This window comes from Theropithecus gelada, chromosome 1 (assembly GCF_003255815.1).
Source record: "Theropithecus gelada isolate Dixy chromosome 1, Tgel_1.0, whole genome shotgun sequence".
NCBI lineage: Eukaryota > Metazoa > Chordata > Mammalia > Primates > Cercopithecidae > Theropithecus > Theropithecus gelada.
In genome coordinates this window covers 137,954,730-137,973,835 of record NC_037668.1, presented here as the reverse complement: position 1 = coordinate 137,973,835, position 19,106 = coordinate 137,954,730, and the positions used below count along the sequence as shown (strand labels likewise).

At 49.6% G+C, this 19,106-nt stretch overlaps 1 pseudogene; it reads left to right on the top strand.

Annotated features, from left to right (window-relative positions):
• The first annotated feature begins 16,446 nt into the window (after window positions 1-16,446).
• Window positions 16,447-16,566, top strand: LOC112616649 (annotated as a pseudogene).
• The last annotated feature ends 2,540 nt before the right edge of the window (window positions 16,567-19,106 follow it).

Sequence of the window (19,106 nt, the reverse complement as noted above, 5' to 3'; positions counted from 1 at the left end):
GGCCCACTGTGGTGGAAGCTCAGGAGCTCAGCAGCTGGTGGAAGGCCTGAAGCATCAGTGGAGGGGGCCCGTGCAGACAGCCCAAAGCCTGGGCAGGGGACAGAGGCCTCTGGTGTCCTCACCCAGCAGCAAGGCAGCACCGGGGCAATCCCACGTGTGGCCTGCCCACCAGCGAAGGCAGGAGGCTCTGGGAGGCCAACAGAAGGCTCAGAGAGGCAACCGGCAGTGCTCAGGCATAGAGGAGAGGAGCAGCCATCCTGGGCACAGGTGAGCAGCTCGGGGATCTCCGATCCAAGCCCTGTGGCCCAGGGGTGGCGGGGACAACTGCAGTCTGGTGCAGTGGTTTGTCCTAGCTCTTGGGGCAGCCAGGCACCATTGTCAGCATCTGTGGTCATGCCACCCTGAATGTGACAATCTTGTCTGATCTTGGAAGCTAAGCAGGGTTAAGCCTGGTCAGTACTTGGATGGGAGACCCTCTGGGGATATTGGGTGCCGTAGGCCTTTTGGCTTCCTGCTCCCTCCCTCTTTCCCCCTTTTATCCCCATGCTTCCCAACCGCCCCCTGACTCTGCTCCCATTTTCCACACACCTCCACCCCCGCCACAGCCCAGGACCTCCTCGTGGGGGTCCACCACTGCAGCACCGCCAGGTAGCAGCATCTCCCTTCTTCCACCTCACTGCTGACCCAGTAGGATCCCAGCTTGCTTCCAGGATTGCAGTGGGTTGGGGCCCAACCCTGAAGGCACAGAGGCAGGTCCCCTGTGGTCCCAGGTGTCTTCCCACTCCCAGGACACCCAGGCAATTCAATTCATTTATCCAGCTCCACAGCAATTGTCCAAGCTGGGAGAAGCGGCTGGCAGGGGCAGCAGGTCCCACAGACGCCAGCCAAGACCTCCGCTCCAGAATGCATGGGCTGCTTTCCCTGGGGAAAGGACATTGCCTTCACCAGCCACCAGGAAAACTGTCCCTGTGCACCCAGAATCCCATTTCCACCAACTTCGTGTAAACTCTAGTCCTGAGGACACAAGAGACACCAGGCCTTGGGCCCTGTGGGCACACTTAGTGCCATGGCTCTTGCCAGACGGAAGGGCACACTCTACAAATCTCGGGGCCCACTGCACCAACAGGACAGGGAGAAGCAAACAAAAGAAAAACCCTATGAAACACACCCCCAAGCAACCAACCAATCCAAGAAAAAACACATCTCAGGGCTCAGTTGGGTCACCTGCGTGGACAGCCCTGCCACCCTGTTCTGGCCCAGCCCAAGCACCCACCACACTATCCTGGCTGGCTCAGAGGGGCCCTGTCTACCAGACCAGAGCTCTTCCCCTCCAAGGCTTTATTGTTCTCGCTCTCTAGCTGCCTCACCCTCTCTCTTTCTCTTCTTCCCCCTCCACCTCGCACTCTTTCTATCACCTTCTCTCACTCTCTACTGACTCACTCTGTCTGTCTCTCTATCACTGTCTCTCTCTCCCTCCATTTCTATGCCTCCATCCCTCTCTCTCTTGCTCTCCTTCAAGTTGTGTCTGTGTCTTTGTGTGTCTGTGTGTGGGTGAATGTTTGCCCGCGAGCGTGCGCATATGTGTGTGGGTGGTTTTGCTTGTGGTGGTCGTGAGGTGTGTCTGGGTGTGCCTCAGCCCCTGTCTCCTGAGATCAGGCTGCTGGCTCTAGTGCCAGCATGGGGCAAAGCAGGGACCCACCAGCTCCCTTGTTGCCCATGGGCTGGGTCCTTGTTGGGACAGGTGACAGTGGTGGGGGCATTGTGAGAATGAGGGCCCTCAGGGCTGGGTTAGCTGATTGCCCTTAAGCAGCCCTGGCAGCTCTGGATGGGTGGGGCAAGAGGGGCCTTGCAGAGGGGTGTCAAGGGATCCAAAACAATCCTTTAGTGGTAAGGCAGAGGACCGGAGGGGATCCCAGGACTATAGGCCCTGGATGCTGATGCCTTGGAGCACACCCCGTCCTAAGTGGGCCGATGTGGTGGAAGCTCGGGAGCTCAGGAGCCAGGGGAAGGCCTGGAGCATCCTCAGAAGGGAAGCTACCTGGACAGCTTGAAGCCTGGACAGGGGACAGAGGCCTCTGTCGTCCCCACTCGACAGCAGGACGGCATTGTGGCAGTCCCATGCATGGCCTTGCCACCAGCAATGGTGGGAGGCTCTGGGAGGCTGAACGGGAGGTGCAGCGCAGCAGCCGGCAGTGCTCAGGCATCAAGGGGGAGAGCGGCCCAGCCCAGCTGCAGGCAAGCCACTTGGGGTCCCTGATCCGTACCCCTTGGCCCCGGGGTGGTAGGGATGCCTGGAGTCAGGCTCACATGGCTGGGAGGAGCTCTTGGGGCAGCCAGGCACCACTGTCAGCATCTACGGCCAGACCACCCTGAAGGCACTTGATCTCGTAGTGACCTAGTCTGGAAGTAAAAGCCAACACCCAGAATGTGGCAAGGCAAAGGTTAAAAGAAAAGAACAAGTTTTCTTCTGCCTAGCAAGCTAACTTCAAGGAAAGTTATAAAATAATGCTGTTAGAGAAGTCGAAACCAAATGAATAGGATCCAGATGCCTCCCCTCCGGAGCAAGGGTGAGGGGGGGAAAAAAAGAACAAATGTCTGTATTTAGCCAGTTTTTATTTTTCCTTTCAACACAGCTACAAGGCCACAAGTTATGCCCAGTTATCAGTGATGCTATAGATTACATGACCTGTCATTATATGACTTACTGCCTTTGTTTTGCAATTGTATGCTAGCCTATATAAGTCAAACTCTGTTTTTGTTCAAGCCTCAGCTTTTTGGATGTGAATCCACTGAGCCAGTGCATACCTTAAATTAAACATTATCCTGTTTTCCCATATTGGTCTCTCTGGTCCTCAGTTTCCCACATTTTCGTGAGCCAGCTAGAAGGAGTGAAGACAACAGGCTTATTATCTCCTTTGCCTGTGGGGCTGGAGCCCTGGGTCCAGGGAAACCTGTGACCCCAGGCACTGCCAAGAGAAATTCAGCTCAGCGGGGAGATTGGCTCTCCCATGACCCGGAACTCCTACCCAGCAGTGCAGCGGAAACTGAGGGGCTATAGGATGATTACAGGAACAGTGCGCATCCTTCAGGACTGTGGTAAGGTTTTGGGGCCCAAGGCAGGACCGACCCCATAAGGATGGAAGGAGGGAGCTTGATCACCTCCCAGGGTGTAGCTAGTAATCCAACCCAGAGAGTCTGAGGGTGGCAAGAGGGGCTCGCCACCCCAAATAGGAACACAGGAACTGGGAGTGCAGAGGTGTGTCAAAGTGTGTGAAAGAGACAGTTCTGGGAGGAACCAACGCAGGGAGTCACATGGGGAGCCACAGATGTTTTATCATGGACTGTGCTCCAAGTGAAGTGTGGGGCTGACCTGGGCTAGTTGTGATCTGCATTCAGCTAATAGGAGCTGCCCCATGGCTGCAACAGCCGTGGTGGGAATAAGGAACTCTCCTAGCTAAGCGGAGACTGATAACTGCTGTAACAGGAGATGATCTGGCCAGTCCAAAGTGAAAAGAAGAGTGAGTGCGCTGCATCGTAAAGGGAGGAAAGTGGAAGAAAAGTCATGAAAACCTACCCTATTAGAATGCATGATACAGAACTTTAAGAAAGGTTATGCAGGGGATTATGGAACTAAGCTAACCCCCCAGAGGTTGAGAACACTCTGTGAATTAGAATGGACTTCTTTTGGTATTGGATGGCCGACCAAAGGAACTATAGAAAGGTAAATGATTGGCCGTGTATTTTTTTTAAAATATAATTTAAGTTCTAGGGTACATGTACACAACATGCAGATTTGTTACATATGTATACATGTGCCATGTTGGTGTGCTGCACCTGTTAACTTGTCATTTACATTAGGTATATCTCCTAATGCTATCCCTCCCCTCTCCCCCACCCCATGACAGGCCCCAGTGTGTGATGTTCCCCACCCTGTGTCCATTTGTTCTCATTGTTCAATTCCCACCTATGAGTGAGAACATGCGGTGTTTGGTTTTCTGTCCTTGCAATAGTTTGCTCAGAATGATGGTTTCCAGCTTCATCCATGTCCCTACAAAGGACATGAACCCATCCTTTCTTACGGCTGCATAGTATTCCATGGTGTATATGTGCCACATTTTCTTAATCCAGTCTATCATTGATGGACATTTGGGTTGGTTCCAAGTCTTTGCTATTGTGAGTAGTGCCACAATAAACGTAAGTGTGCATGTGTCTCTATAGCAGCATGATTTATAATCCTTTAGATATATACCTAGTAATGGGATGGCTGGGTCAAAGGGGATTTCTAGTTCTAGATCCTTGAGGAATTAACACACTGTCTTCCACAATGGTTGAACTAGTTTATAGTCCCACCAACAGTGTAAAAGTGTTCCTATTTCTTCACATCCTCTCCAGCACCTGTTGTTTCCTGACTTTTTCGTGATCACCATTCTAACTGGTGTGAGATGGTATCTCGTAGTGGTTTTGATTTGCATTTCTCTGAAGGCCAGTGATGATGAGCATTTTTCCATGTGTCTGTTGGCTGCATAAATGTCTTCTTTTGAAAAGTGTCTATTCATATCCTTCACCCACTTTTTAATGGGGTTGTTAGATTTTTTCTTGTAAATTTGTCTAAGTTCTTTGTAGATTCTAGATATTAGCCCTTTGTCAGATGAGTAGATTGCAAAAATTTTCTTCCATTCTGTAGGTTGCCTGTTCACTCTGATGGTAGTTTCTTTTGCTGTGCAGAAGTTTTTTAGTTTAATTAGATCCCATTTGTCAATTTTGGCTTTTGTTACCATTGCTTTTGGTGTTTTAGTCGTGAAGTCCTTGCCCATGCCTATGTCCTGAATAGTATCGCCTAGGTTTTCTTCTAGGGTTTTTATGGTTTTAGGTCTAACATTTAAGTCTTTAATCCATCTTGAATTAATTTTTGTGTAAGGTGTAAGGAAGGGATCCAGTTTCAGCTTTCTACATATGGCTAGCCAGTTTTCCCAGCATGATTTACTAAAGAGGGAATCCTTTCCCCATTTCTTGTTTTTGTCAAATTTGTCAAAGATCAGATGGTTGTAGATGTGTGGTATTATTTCTGAGGGCTCTGTTCTGTTCCATTGGTCTATATGTCTGTTTTGGTACCAGTATCATGCTGTTTTGGTTACTGTAGCCTTGTAGTATAGTTTGAAGTCAGGTAGCGTGGTGCCTCCAGCTTTGTTCTTTTGGCTTAGGATTGTCTTGGCAATGCGGGGTCTTTTTTGGTTCCATATGAACTTTAAAGAAGTTTTTCCAATTCTTTGAAGAAAGTCATTGGTAGTTTGATGGGGATGGCATTGAATCTGTAAATTACTTTGGGCAGTATGGCCATTTTCACGATATTGATTCTTCCTACCATGAGCATGGAATGTTATTCCATTTGTTTGTGTCCTCTTTTATTTCGTTGAGCAGTGGTTTGTATTTTTCCTTGAAGAGGTCCTTCACATCCCTTGTAAGTTGGATTCCTAGATATTTTATTCTCTTTGAAGCAATTGTGAATGGGAGTTCACTCATTATTTGGCTCTCTGTTTGTCTGTTATTGGTGTATAGGAATGCTTGTGATTTTTGCTCATTTATTTTGTATCCAGAGACTTTGCTGAAGTTGCTTATCAGCTTAAGGAGATTTTGGGCTGAGACAATGGGGTTTTCTAAATATACAATCATGTCATCTGCAAACAGGGACAATTTGACTTCCTCTTTTCTGAATTGAATACCCTTTATTTCTTTCTCTTGCCTGATTGCCCTGTCCAGAACTTCCAACAGTATGTTGAATAGGAGTGGTGAGAGAGGGCATCCCTGTGTTGTGCCAGTTTTCAAAGGGAATGCTTCCAGTTTTTTCCCATTCAGTATGATATTGGCTGTGCATTTGTCATAAATGGCTCTTATTATTTTAAGATATGTCCCATCAATACCTAGTTTATTGAGAGTTTTTAGCATGAAGGGCGGTTGAGTTTTGTTGAAGGCCTTTTCTGCATCTATTGAGATAATCATGTGGTTTTTGTCTTTGGTTCTGTTTATGATGGATTACATTTATTGATTTGCATATGTTGAAGGAGCCTTGCATCCCAGGGATGAAGCCGATTTGATCGTGTTGTATAAGTTTTTGATGTGCTGCTGGATTCAGTTTGCCAGTATTTTACAGAGGATTTTTGAATCGATGTTCATCAGAGATATTTGTCTAAAATTCTCTTTATTTGTTGTGTCTCTGATGATTGGCCATGTATTTAAGGTGGTGACAGGGATCAGAGGACAGCATGGGGATCTCGATCAATTTTCTTATATTGACTCAAGGTTAAATATTGCACGGACAAGACCAGCATGGATCCAACCCTGTTTAGCAGCTAATTTCAACACACTTGTGGCCTAAGCCGAGCCAAAAATGGAAGTAAGAGCAGCTTTGCCGGCAGACACAGAGTTAAAGGGAAAGTCCCAGAGGGAGAAAGAGGGGCCAGTCTTCCAGGAGCTGCCAGAGGGAGCAGAGATTGATCTTCCATATGTTGCAGCCTACTCTCTTTTGTCAAGGCCACAGCCCCCCAGGAACCAAATTCAGGAGCTAGCATGCGCCAACTTTCAACCCAAAGGAAAGGATCTGAGCCTCAGGAGGCCAGGGAAGGAAGTCAAGACAGTCAAGCAGGCTGTCTCAGATCTGGTCATGCTTGAGCTATTCAAATACCTCTCAGGGAGATGTGAGGATGCATTTATTGTTATGACCAAGGCCAACTCCATGTGGGGCAATGGACTTTCATCTCTCAACCCTTTTCAACCACTGATCTCTTAAACTGGAAACATCATACTCCCTCCTATATGAAGAAGCCCCAAACTCTTATCAGTCTGATGTAGTCCATCTTTCTGACACACAATCCAACATGGCCAGATTGCAGGCAGCTTCTTCTCATGCTGTTTAACACTGAGGAGTGCAGGAGAGTAACCCAGGCAGCTCTCCCCTGGCTAGAAGTCAATGCACCAGTAGACACAGTGAATGCTCAAGCATATGCTCAGGGCCAGTTCTCAGACCAAGATCCCAAATGAGACATGGAAAATGTGACCTAGCTTCAGCGTTTGCAGAGATACCAACAGGCACTTCTGCAAAGGCTACATGATGGTGGAAAAAAAGGCAATCAATATAGGAAAGATGGCAACAGTGCTTCAGGGAAGTGATGAGAGCCCTAGCCAGTTTTATGAAAGACTCTGTGGGGCATACCAGCTTTTCATCCCATTTCACCCTGAGGCTGTTGAAAATCAGCTTATAGTGAATACATCATTTGTATGACTGGCCCAGGGTGACATTCAGTGAAAGCTTCAGAAACTGGAAGGCTTCACAGGCATGAATGTCACCCAAGTTATAGAAGTAGTCACCAAGGTGTACATTAACTGTGACCAGAAAGCAAAGAAGGAAGCCAAACAGAGACTTTAAAAGAAAGCTGATCTGTTAGTGACAGTACTCATAGAAAGAGGGACTAGCAATGTGAGAGGACGTGGACGTAGACATGGACGTGGAAGAGGTCAAGTTAGATAGGGATTGGAGAGCCGACCAAGGCTAGAGAAGGATCAATGTGTGTGATACAAAAAGAAAGGACACTGGAAAGATGAATGCCCAGAAGGCAATGAGAAAAATGGCCAAGGCTGCGAAAAAAAGATGCAACTGGCCAGGAGTTGCCACACCCTAGGAGAAGGAGATACTTATCTAATCAGACTGGCAGGGACTGAAAGATATGAGGACTAGGACAGACTGGGCTCTTTCTCATTAGGCCTCCAGGAGCTCATGGTTACTTTAGAAGTTGGAGGCTAATTGATGGACTTTATGGTAGATACTGGGGCTGAACACTCTGTAGTAACTCGACCCGTAAGGCCACTATCCAAAAACTATACAAATATCGTAGGGGCTACTAGAGTCTCAGAGAAGAGGGCATTCTGCCGGTCAAGGAGGTGTGTTACATGAGGACGAAAAGTTCAACATGAATTCCTACACCTTCCAAATTGTCCAGTTCTCTTGTTATGGACAGACCACTTCAAAAACTGAAAGCACAGATTACTTTTGGCCTGCAGGGAGATATGACTTTAAATCTAACTCGCCCGAAGGCCATGGTGCTAACCCTTACTGTCCCATAGACTCAGGAGTGGAGACTTTATAGAAAGAAACTGTTTCTAGGTTAGCTGTAAATCATGCAACAATAGTATTAAAACCAGGAGCAACTCCTATTCAGGTTCGTCAGTTCCCAGTTCCCAAAAAGGCTTACTGTCCCACAGGCTGAGGAGTGGAGACTTTATAGAAAGAAATTGCAGGCACCAATGCAACCTTGTACACAAGAGGAAGAAAAATTATTATTTCAGTTAGTTAGAGAAACTCCTGGAGTGTGGGCTGAGAAAAACCCACCTGGGTTAGTTGTAAATCATGTACCAATAGTAGTAGAATTAAAACCAGGGCCAAATCCTGTTTGGGTTCATCAGTACCCAGTTCCCCAAAAGGCTGTACAGGGCAACTGTAAATACTTAGAGCGGCTCTAAAAACATGGAATTTTAGTCCAAAGCCAGTTGCCCTGGAATACTCCTCTTTTGTCAATACAAAAGCCACTGCCAGGAGCAGGATCTGATGAGTACTGACCAGTTCTAGACTTGCATGCCATAAACCAGGCCATTGTAACCATTCATCCAGCAGTTCCCAACCCGTATACTTTAATGAGACTCATTCCAGCAAGTGCTACCTGGTTTACAATCTTAGACTAAAGGGACGCTTTCTTTTGTATCTGTTGGCACCAGTTAGTCAGCCTATCTTTGCATTTCAATGGGACAAAGAAGTTACACAGCTCACCCGGACTGGGCTCCTGCAAGGGTTTAAAAACTCTCCCACAATCTTTGGGGAAGAATTAGCCTCAGACCTCAAGGCCTATACCCCACTAAATGATAACTGCACCTTGTTACAGTACATGGACAACCTTCTTTTGGCGGCCCCAACACTAAAGGACTGTTATCAGAGAACCCAGGACCTCCATCTCCTATGGAAAGCAGGAAAGTATCTAAAAAGAAAGCCCAAATTTGCCAGGAAGAGGTTAAATAGCTAAGTTTCACAGTGAGCCACGGGGAACACCGGCTTGGCTATGAGTGAAAGCAAGCCATTTGTGTGCTTCCAACCCTGACCACCCAATGTCAAATAATAGAATTTTTAGGGGCAGCAGGATTCTACCATATCTGGATTCCAATTTTTTCACTGATGACTAAGCCGTTATATGAAGCCACAAGGTGGGGAGAAAAGAGCCCTTCCTTTGGGAAACTAATTAGGAAATAGCAATCAAACAGATCAAAGAAGCTTTAACTCAGGCCCCAGCCTTAGGACTACCAGATATAACTAAGCCTTTCTTTCTATATGTTCATGAACGAAAAGGAATAGCTATAGAGGTTCTGACTCAATTTATAGGATCCTGGCTTCACCCAGCGGCATATTTATCCAAACAACTGGACTCCATGGCACGAAGATGGCCTCCTCGCCTTAAAGCATTAGCTGCCAACGTCTTGTTCACAGAAGAAGCTAGCAGATTAACTCTAGGACAGCAGCTATCCATGCAGGTGCCACACTCAGTTACAACTTTAATGGATTGAAGAGGCCATCGTTGGTTATCAAACCCGAGGATGACTCAGTACCAAAGACTTCTATGTGAATACTCTCACATAACTTTAGAGACAGTGAACACCCTAAACCCAGCTACTCTGCTCCCCGTCGAACTGGGAGCTCCCCTCCATAACTGTGTTAAAATAGTAGATGAGGTATCCTACAGTCAGAAAGATCTTACAGACAGACCACTCAGAGACCCAGTTGTCAAGTACTTCACAGATGAAGTAATTTTGTACTAGAAGAGGTTCGACATGCCAGGTATGCAGTGGTAACATTAGGCTCAGTAGTAGAGGCTCAGCCTCTGCTTACTGGAACATCAGCTCAAAAGGCAGAATTAATAGCCCTGACAAGAGCACTGTTGCTAGCAAAAGACAAGAAGGTCAATATTTACATTGATTCCAAGTATGCTTTTACTACATTGCATGTACATCAAGCTATATACAAAGAGAGAGGACTTTTAACAGCTGGAGGCAAAGATATAAAGTACAAAGAAGAGACTCTACAGCTCTCAGAGGCTGTATAGGCTCCAGAACAAGCAGCTGTAATGCACTGCAGAGGGCACCAAAAGGCAGGAACGCCAGAAGCCAGAGGAAACAGAAAGGCAGACAGAGAGGTAAAGTGGGCAGCAATGATTACACTGCATTTTGAAGAGGAAGCCTTAGCTATGCCTCTCCTCCCAGAACCTCCTCTCCAAGAGGAACCAAGTTATACTCCAAATGAAAGAGCCTGGTTTACCCAGGAAGCTAGAAAATATATTGAAGGAGGGTGGTGGAAATTCTTCAATAGAAGAAGCCATTCCAGAGATGTTAGCTCCTAAGTTTGTGAAGCAAAATCATAAAGGAACTCATATAAGAAAAACGGCACTAGAAATCTTACTGAAATGCCATTTCTATGTGCCACGGCCCTCTGCCATCACTCAAGCCATTTGTGAACATTGCTTAACCTGTGCTCAGAACCACCCCCAACAGGACCCCACTCGGCTCCCAGGAATTCAGAAAGTAGGAACCATGCCTTGTGAAAACTTGCTTATAGACTTTACAGAACTGCCCCGTGCCAGGGGCTATTGGTACATGCTAGTGCTTATTTTCACCTTTTCAAGGTGGGTTGAGGCTTTCCCCACCAGGACAGAAAAAGCACGAGAAGGGACTACAGTACTGTTATGAGACATTATCCCCAGGTTTAGACGGCTTTTAACTTTAAGATCAGCCAATGGGCCAGCAGTTGTAGCCGAAATAGTGCAAGATTTAACAAGACTGTTAAAAATAAAATAGAAGTCACACACAGCCTATCAGCCACAAAGTTCAGGAAAAGTTGAATGCATGAACCAGACACCCAAGAAGCAACTGAAGAAAAATTGCCAGGAAATTCATCAGCATTAGGATCAGGTCTTACCTATGTTCCTCCTCCAAGTCACATGCACCCCCACTGAAAAAAAACTCAGTATTTGCCCTGTGAAATTTTGTTCAGTCAGCCTTCCCCAATCATAAGTCAAATTAAAAGCGATCTCCGTGAACTAGGAGAATTAACCTTAAGAAAGCAAATGAGGGCTTTAAGGACAGCCTTGCAAAGTTGTCCATAGTTAGGTACATGAAAGAATGCCTATAAGCCTGACAGACCCAGCACACCCCTTTAAACCTGGTGACTCCATTTAAGTTAAAAAGTGGAGTCTAACTTCTTTAGGACCCATATGGGATGGGCCCTATACTATAATCTTGTCCACTCCCACTGCTGTTAAAGTTGCAGGTGTTGTGCCTTAGATCCACCACAGTCAGCTGAAACTGGCAGCTCAAGACAAGTAGACCAGCCAGCAGGACCCAGATCCCCCAACCCAGCTGATCCAGAGACAAGACTAAGCTCCTGCTAAAGGCGACTGCCCTGCTCTGGTCACATTAGAAGCTGACCAGTCTATGCACAGCTGAAGCTTGAGGAGACAACAAGCCCTGCTCTAGTTACACACCAGAAGCTGACTAGTCTATGTACAGCCAAAGCTTGATGACTTATAAAGCAAATAAATACAGTTAGAAATCTTACAACTAGTAGTTTTCTTTGTAATACTGTTTTACTATTGTTCTGTCGCTGTGCTCAATCTCCTTCCCCATGTAAGGACCTCTTCTGTCCTTGCTAGATATGAATATGCCATACACTGTTTTGCTGTTGTTACCCCCTTTAACCATGCTAAAAGAAGCATCCCTAGAAGGGTGTCCCGACTGTACACATATTACATAGTCAGGGAACAGTATAACTAGAACTCTATTGTACTGGACCTATTATGAGTGTACTGGAACCCACCTAGGAACTTGCACTTGTACTTACAGTGAGACCACCTATTCAGTCTGTCCCAGAGGATAGCCAGCCTTATGTATGCTATGACCCTAAATTTTCACCTGGTGTATAGTTTGAGATTCATTCAAAGTCAAAAGAAGGTCCCCTCTTAAACCAGACCAAGGTCCCTCCCTTTTACCAAGAGCCTACTTCTCTGTACTTTGAAGTCTGTCAGTCAGCATACCTAGACTCACTTGTCTGTGGTAACTTACCTTTAGAAAGATATTATAGAAATGACTACAAATATGTATGTATACCAAGAATAACGCCATTTTGTTCCCCTGGGACCACAGAAAAAGATTGTAGATATTGTATATCATGGCACCCTAGCACACAACAGAGGCCAATTATGCTTACTAAAATGCCGGTAAAACCAGATTGTGAAACAAAAACCTGTACCCCTACAAACTTCACCATTCTAAAGCCAGACTTACCTATGTGGACTACAGGTTACCCCATACATGTCTACATAAGAAAGTACCCAGCAATTGACCTATATGTTATCATATACCCTACCTATATGTATCAAAAAAGGAACCTGGACCCATCCATATCAGCAAAAATTTCAGGTCTTTAAGTCATTCTATAAGCATGTAGACCAGAAGTTACCAGGGCCTCCTCCTTTAGCCAAGAACCTGTTTGCTCAGCTGGCTGAAAACACTGCCAGCAGCCTAGGTGTTTCCTCATGTTATGTTTGTGGAGGAACTAACATAGGAAACCAGTGGCCTTAGAAAGCAAAAGAGGTAATGCCACAAGATAACTTAACTCTGACTGACTCTTCCGCTGAACCGACGCCCACAAGTTCAAGCTTCTGGCTCTTAAAAGCTTCTGTTATCAGGGGATACTGTGTTGCTCGCTGAGGAAAAGCTTTTACAGACCCAGTAGAAGAATTAATATGTTTAGTACTGCAATATTATAATGAAACACTAAGAAAAACTTTCTTGCAAGGTAAAAATAGTTCCAAATCACCTCATCCAAATCCATTCTCCTGTTTCTCTTCTCTAAATCACACCTGGTATCAGCTTGAAGTTCTAAATACCTGGCAGGCACCCTCTTGTCTCTATTGGATTTGTGGGCCACGGGCCAACCAACAGTTACCAGCCAAATGGACAGGGGCTTGTGTACTCAGAACAATTAGGCCGTCTTTCTTTTTGCTTCCACTGCAACAAGAGGAAACCTTAGGATATCCTGTCTATGATGAAATTAAAGGAAGAAACAAAGAAATGTAGACATAAAAAAGACATAAAATAGGAGATTAGAAAGACACAGATTGGCCACCTGAAAGAATAATTCAATACTGTGGGCCAGTTACCTGGGCACAAGATAGGTCATGGGGGTACCGCACCCCAATTTACATGCTTAACCGCATCATAAGTTTGCAAGCAGTTCTTGAAATTATCACTAATGAAATAGCAAATGCATTAGACTTATTGGCCCAACAGGCCACAAAAATTAGAAACACCATTTATCAAAATAGACTGGCTTTAGACTATCTCCTAGCCCAGGAAGGAGAAGTATGTGGAAAGTTTAATCTAACTAATTGCTGCCTAGAAATTGATGACAATAGAAAAGCTATTATCCAAATAACTGCAAGAATGAGAAAATTAGCCCATGTTCCAGTCCAGACCTGGAAAGGGTGGACTCCTGATTCCATCGTTGGAGGCTGGTTCACCTCTTTCAGTGGATTTGAAACATTAACAGGAGTAGTTCCAGTCATACTGGGAGGTTGCTTGATACTTCCTTGTCTTTTACCCCTCCTTGTTAGGAGCATTAAATCAACTATAGAGGCAATTGTAGCTAAGCAGACTACCACTCAGCTAATGGCTCTGCGTAAATATCAGCCTGTGCCTAAAAAAGAAAAACTGTTCTTTCAAAAAGAATCAAGTAATAGTGATGCTTTCTATTAAAATCTTGTTTATAAAAAGCATTAAAGGGGAAAACTGAGGCAGAAATTTGAAAATAATGACAATAAGTACTACATTCATTCGCTCCAAGAAAAGTAACTGACAAGGCTTTAAGAATGTCAGTGACCTAGTCTGAGAAGTAAAAGCCAAGGCCCAGAATGTGGCAAGGCAAAGGTTAAAAAAAAAAAGAAAAGAAAAGAAAAGAACAAATTTTCCTCTGCCTAGCAAGCTCGCTTCAAAGACAGTTATAAGATAACGCTGTCCCTGAAGTCAAAACCAACGGAATAGGTCCCAGACACCCCTCCTCTGGAGCAAGCGTGAGGGGAAAAGAAAAAAAAAAAAAAAAACAAGGACAAATGTCTTTATTTAGACAGTTCTTGTTTTTTCTTTTGAAGCAGCTATAAAGCCACAAGTTATGTCAAGTCATCAGTTATGCTATAGATTACGTGACCTGTCAATATATGATTTACTGCCTTTGTTTTGCTCTTGTATGCTAGCCTTTATAAGCCAAACTCTGTTTTTGTTCAACCCTCAGCTTTTTGAATGGGGATCCACTGAACCAGTGTGTACCTTAATATAAACATCCTCCTGTTTTCCCATATCGGTCTCTCTGGTCCTCAGTTTCCCACAGCAGAAATACCGGGTGCTGAAGGCTTTTTGGCTTCCTGCTCCCTCCCTGTTTACCCCTTTTATCGTCCTGCTTCCCAACCGCCCCCTAACTCTGCTCCCCTTTTTCTGCAGGCCTGCGCCCCCGCCGCAGCCCGGGACCTCCTCATGGGTGTCCACAATTGCAGCACCACTAGGTAGCAGCGTCCCACCTCTTCCCCCTCGCCGCCGCCGCTGCAGCAGGAGCCTGGCTCGCTGCGCTGGGAGCGGCGGGCCCGGCCGGACCCCAAAGACGCAGGGGCGGGCTCCCTGCAGTCCTGGGAGGTTCTTGCTCCCGGGACCCCCAGGCAATTCAATTCACTCATCCGGCACCGCCTCTACAGTCCAAGCTGGGGGAAGGGGCGGGCAGGGGCAGCGGGTCCCACAGATGCCAGCCAAGACCTCCGCTCCAGAATGCTGCTTTTCCCGGGGAAAGGACATTACCTTCGCCAGTCAGCAGGAAAACCGTAACTGTACACCTGGAATCCCATTGCCAACAACTTCGTGTAAACTCCAGTCCCAAGGACACGAGAGAGACCCAGGCCTCAGGCCCCATGGGCACTCTCAGCGTCAGGGCTCTCGCCAGACGGACCGGGAGAGTCTACAAATCTCGGGGCCCACTGCAACAAGTGGACAGGAAGGAGCAAACAAAGGAAAAACCCTATGAAACGCACCTCCAACGCAACCAACTAATCCAAGAAAAAACACTTCTCAGGGCTCCATTGGCCCACCCTGGTGGGCGGCCCTGCCACCCTGTTCTGGCCCAGCTCAAGCACCCTCCACCCTACCCCGGCCTGCTCAAAGGGGCCCTGTCTACCAGAGCAGAGCCCTCCCTCTCTAGGTCCCTCACCCTCTCTCTTTCTCTTCTTCCTCTCTCTCTCTCTCTCTCTCCCCCCTCCCTCACCCTGTCTCTCTCTCTATGGCTTGAAGAGCGCTTTCTCTCCAAGGCTCTATCGCTTTTACTCTCTAGCTCCCTCACCCTCTTTCTTTCTCTTCTTCCCCCTCCACCTCTCCATCTCTCTCTCTCTCTCTCTCTCTCTCCCCCCTCCCCCATGTCTCTCTATCGCTGTCTCTCTCTCCTTCCGTTTCTATCTCTCCATCCCTCTCGCTCTTGCTCTCTTTCAAGCTGTGTGTGTGTGGCCGCGCGCGTGCTCCCCTGTGTGAATGGGTGGTTTTGCTCATGGTGGTCGTGAGTTGTGTCTGGCTGTCCCTCAGCCGCTCTCTCCCAGGATCAGGCTGCCGGCTTTGGTGCCAGCGCGGGGCAAAGCAGAACCCATCTGGCCCCCTTGTTGCCCACAGGCTGGGTCCCCGTCGGGACAGGGGACGGGGGTGAAGGCGTTGTGAGAAAGAGCGCCCGTAGGACTGGGTTGGCTGATTGCCCTTGGGCAGCCCTGGAGGCTCTGGGTGGGTGGGGCAAGAGGGGGCCTTGCAGGAGGGGCGGCGAGGGATCCAAACCAATCCCTCAGTGCTAAGGCAGAGGACCGGAGGGGATACCAGGACCATGGGCCCTGGGCCCTGGGCCCTGGGCCCTGACGCCTCGGAGCACACCCCGTCCTGGGCCGGCCGGATGTGGTGGAAGCTCGGAAGCTCGGGAGCTCGGGAGCTGGGGGAAGGCCTGGAGCTTTGGCTGAAGGGAGGCCACCTCCAGAGCCCGAAGCCTGTGCAGGAGACAGAGGCCTCTGGCGCCCCCGCCCGGCAGCAGGGCGGAGCTGTGGCGGTTCAGCGCTTGGCCTGGCCACCAGCGACTGCGGAGGCTCTTGGAGACCAGCTGAAGGCGCAGCGCTGCGGCAGACTATGCTCCGGCGTAGAAGGGGAGAGCAGCCGGTAGAGGGGGACAGCAGACTAGCCCGGCCGCTGGCGAGCAGCTCAGGGATACTTGATCCGAGCCCTGTGGATCCGGGGTTGCCGGGATGTCTAGAGTCCGGCGCGCAAGACTGAGCGGAGCTCTTGGGGCTGCCAGGCGTCTATGGCCATACCACTCTGAACGCACCCGATCTCGTCTTATCTCTGGAAGCTAAGTAGGGTCAGGTCTGGTTAGTACTTAACTGGGAGACCGCCTGGAAATACCGGGTGCTGTAGGCTTTTTTGGCTTCCCGCTCCCTCCCTCTTTCCCCTTTTTATCCGGTTGCTTCCCAACCGCCCCCTGACTCTGCTCCTCCTTTTCCACCCGCCTGCGCCACCGCGGTACCCCGGGACCTCCTCATGGGGCATCCGCCACTGCAGCACCGCCGGTTAGCAGCTTCCCACCCCTTCTGCCTGGCAGCCACCCCATCAGTAGCCCAGTTCGCTGCGCGGGGCGGGGCGGACCGGAGCCAACCTCGAAGGCGCAGGGGCTGGGTTCCCTGCCGTCCCGGGTGTCTTCCCTCTCCCGGGACGCCCACGGAATTCAATTCACTCATCTGGCGCCGCTGTCACCGTCCAAGCCGGGGGAAGGGGCGGGGAAGCGGGCCCCACAAGACACCAGACAAGACCTCCGCTCCGGAACGCATGGGCTGCTTTCCCCAGGGGAAGGACATTGCCTTCGCCAGCCACCAGGAAAACCGTCCCTGTGCACTCGGAATCCCTTTGCCACCAACTTCTATAAACTCCAGTCCCAATGACAGGAGACAGACCCAGGCCTCGGCCCGGTGGGCATGCTTGGCGCCACAGCTCTCGCCAGAGGGACGGGTGCACTCTACAAATCTCGGGGCCCACCGCCCCGAGAGGACAGGGAGGAACCAACAAAGGAAAAGCCCTACGAAACGGACCATCAAAGCAACCAATCCAACAAAAAATACGTCTCAGGGCTCCTTTGGGTCACTCCGTTAGCCCTTCCACCCTGTTCTGGCCCAGCCCAAGCCCCCTCCACCCTACCCCGGCCTGCTTAAAGGGGCCCTGTCTACCGGAGCAGAACGCTCCCTCTCCAAGGCTCTAGGGCTCTCTAGGTCCGTCACCCTCTCTCTTCTTCTTCCCCCTCCACCTCGTGCTCTTTCTGTCGCCTGCTCTCTCTCTCTCTCTCTCTCCCCCCTTCTCCTGACTCACTGTCTTTCTATCACTGTCTCTCTCTCTCCCTCCGTTTCTATGTCTCCATCCCTCTCTCTTGCTCTCATTCAAGCTGTGTGTGTCTGTGTCTTTATGTGTCTGTGTGTGGGTGTCTGTTTGCAAGACGGGCTGCGAGGGATCCAAAACAATCCCTTAGCGCTAAGGTGGAGGACCAGAGGGCCTGGGCACTGACGCCCTGTCCTGAGCGGCCAGATGTGGTGGAAGCTCGGGAGCTCGGGAGGCAGGGGAAGGCCTGGAGCGTTGGCGGAAGGGAGGCCGCCCGTAGAGTCCGAAGCCTGGGCAGGGGACGGAGGCCTCTGACGCCCCCGTTGGGCAGCAGGGCGGCGCCGTGGTGTTCGCGGGACTTGGCTGCCAGCTACTGCTGGAGGCTCTAGGAGGCCGACGGAAGGCGCAGCGCGGCGGCCCGGGGTGCTCAGGTGTAGTAGGGGAGAGCAGCCCATCCCGGGTGCGGGCGAGCGGCTCCGGGGTCCGCCATCCGAGCCCCGCGCCCCCGGGGTGGCGGGGACGCCTGGAGTCTGGCACGCGTGATTGGACCCAGTTCTTGGGGCGGTCAGGCGCCACTGTCAGGGTCTACGTCCATACCAACCTGAACGCGCCCGATCTCCTCTGATCTAGTGAAGCTAAGCAGGGTCGGCTGGGTGAGTACTTGGATGGGATTCCGCCCGGGAATACCGGGTGCTGAAGGAATTTTGTCTGCTTGCTTCCTAACCGCCCTCTGACTCTTCCTAACCTTCCCCTTTTATCTGCTTACTTCCTAATCGCCCTCTCTGCTCCCCCCTTTTCCGCCCTCCTGCACCCCCGCAGCAGCCCGGGACCTAGGGTTCCCCCACTGCACCACCGCCAGGTAGCAGCATCCCACCTCTCCCGCCTCGCCGCAGCCCCAGCAGGAGCCCGGGTTGTGGCTGGCCAGGGCCCGACCCTGAAGGCGTAGAGGCGGGTTCCCTGCTGTCCTGGGTGTCTTCCTGCTCCCGGGAGGCGCAAGCACTTCAATTCAATCATGCGGCGCCGCCGCCACTGTCCAAGCCCAGGGAAGGGGCCGACAGGGGTAGCGGGTCCCGCAGACGCCAGCCAAGACCCCCGCTCCAGAACGCATGGGCTGCTTCCCCCTCGGGGAAGGTCATTGCCTTCATTAGCCACCAAAACAACCGTCCCTGTGCACCCAGAATCCCATTGCCACCAACTTCGTGTAAACTCTAGTCCCGAGGACACGAGAGAGACCCAGGCCTCCGGCTCCGTGGGCACGCTTGTCGCCTCCGCTCTAGCTAGACGGATGCGCGCACTCTACAAATCTCGGGCCCACCGCACCAAGAGGACAGGGAGGAGCCAACAAAGGAAAAACCCTAAGAAACGCACCCCCAAATCAACCAATCCAAGAAAAAACACATTTCAGGGCTCCCTTGGTTCACCCGCGTGGGCGGCCTGCCACCCTGTTCTGGCCCAGCCCAAGAACCCTCCACCCTACCCAGGCCTGCTCAATGGGGCCCTGTCTACCAGAGCAGAGGACTCCCTCTCTAAGGTTGTATGGCTCTCGCTCTCTATCTCCCTCACCCTTTCTCTTCTTTCCCCTCCACTATGCACCC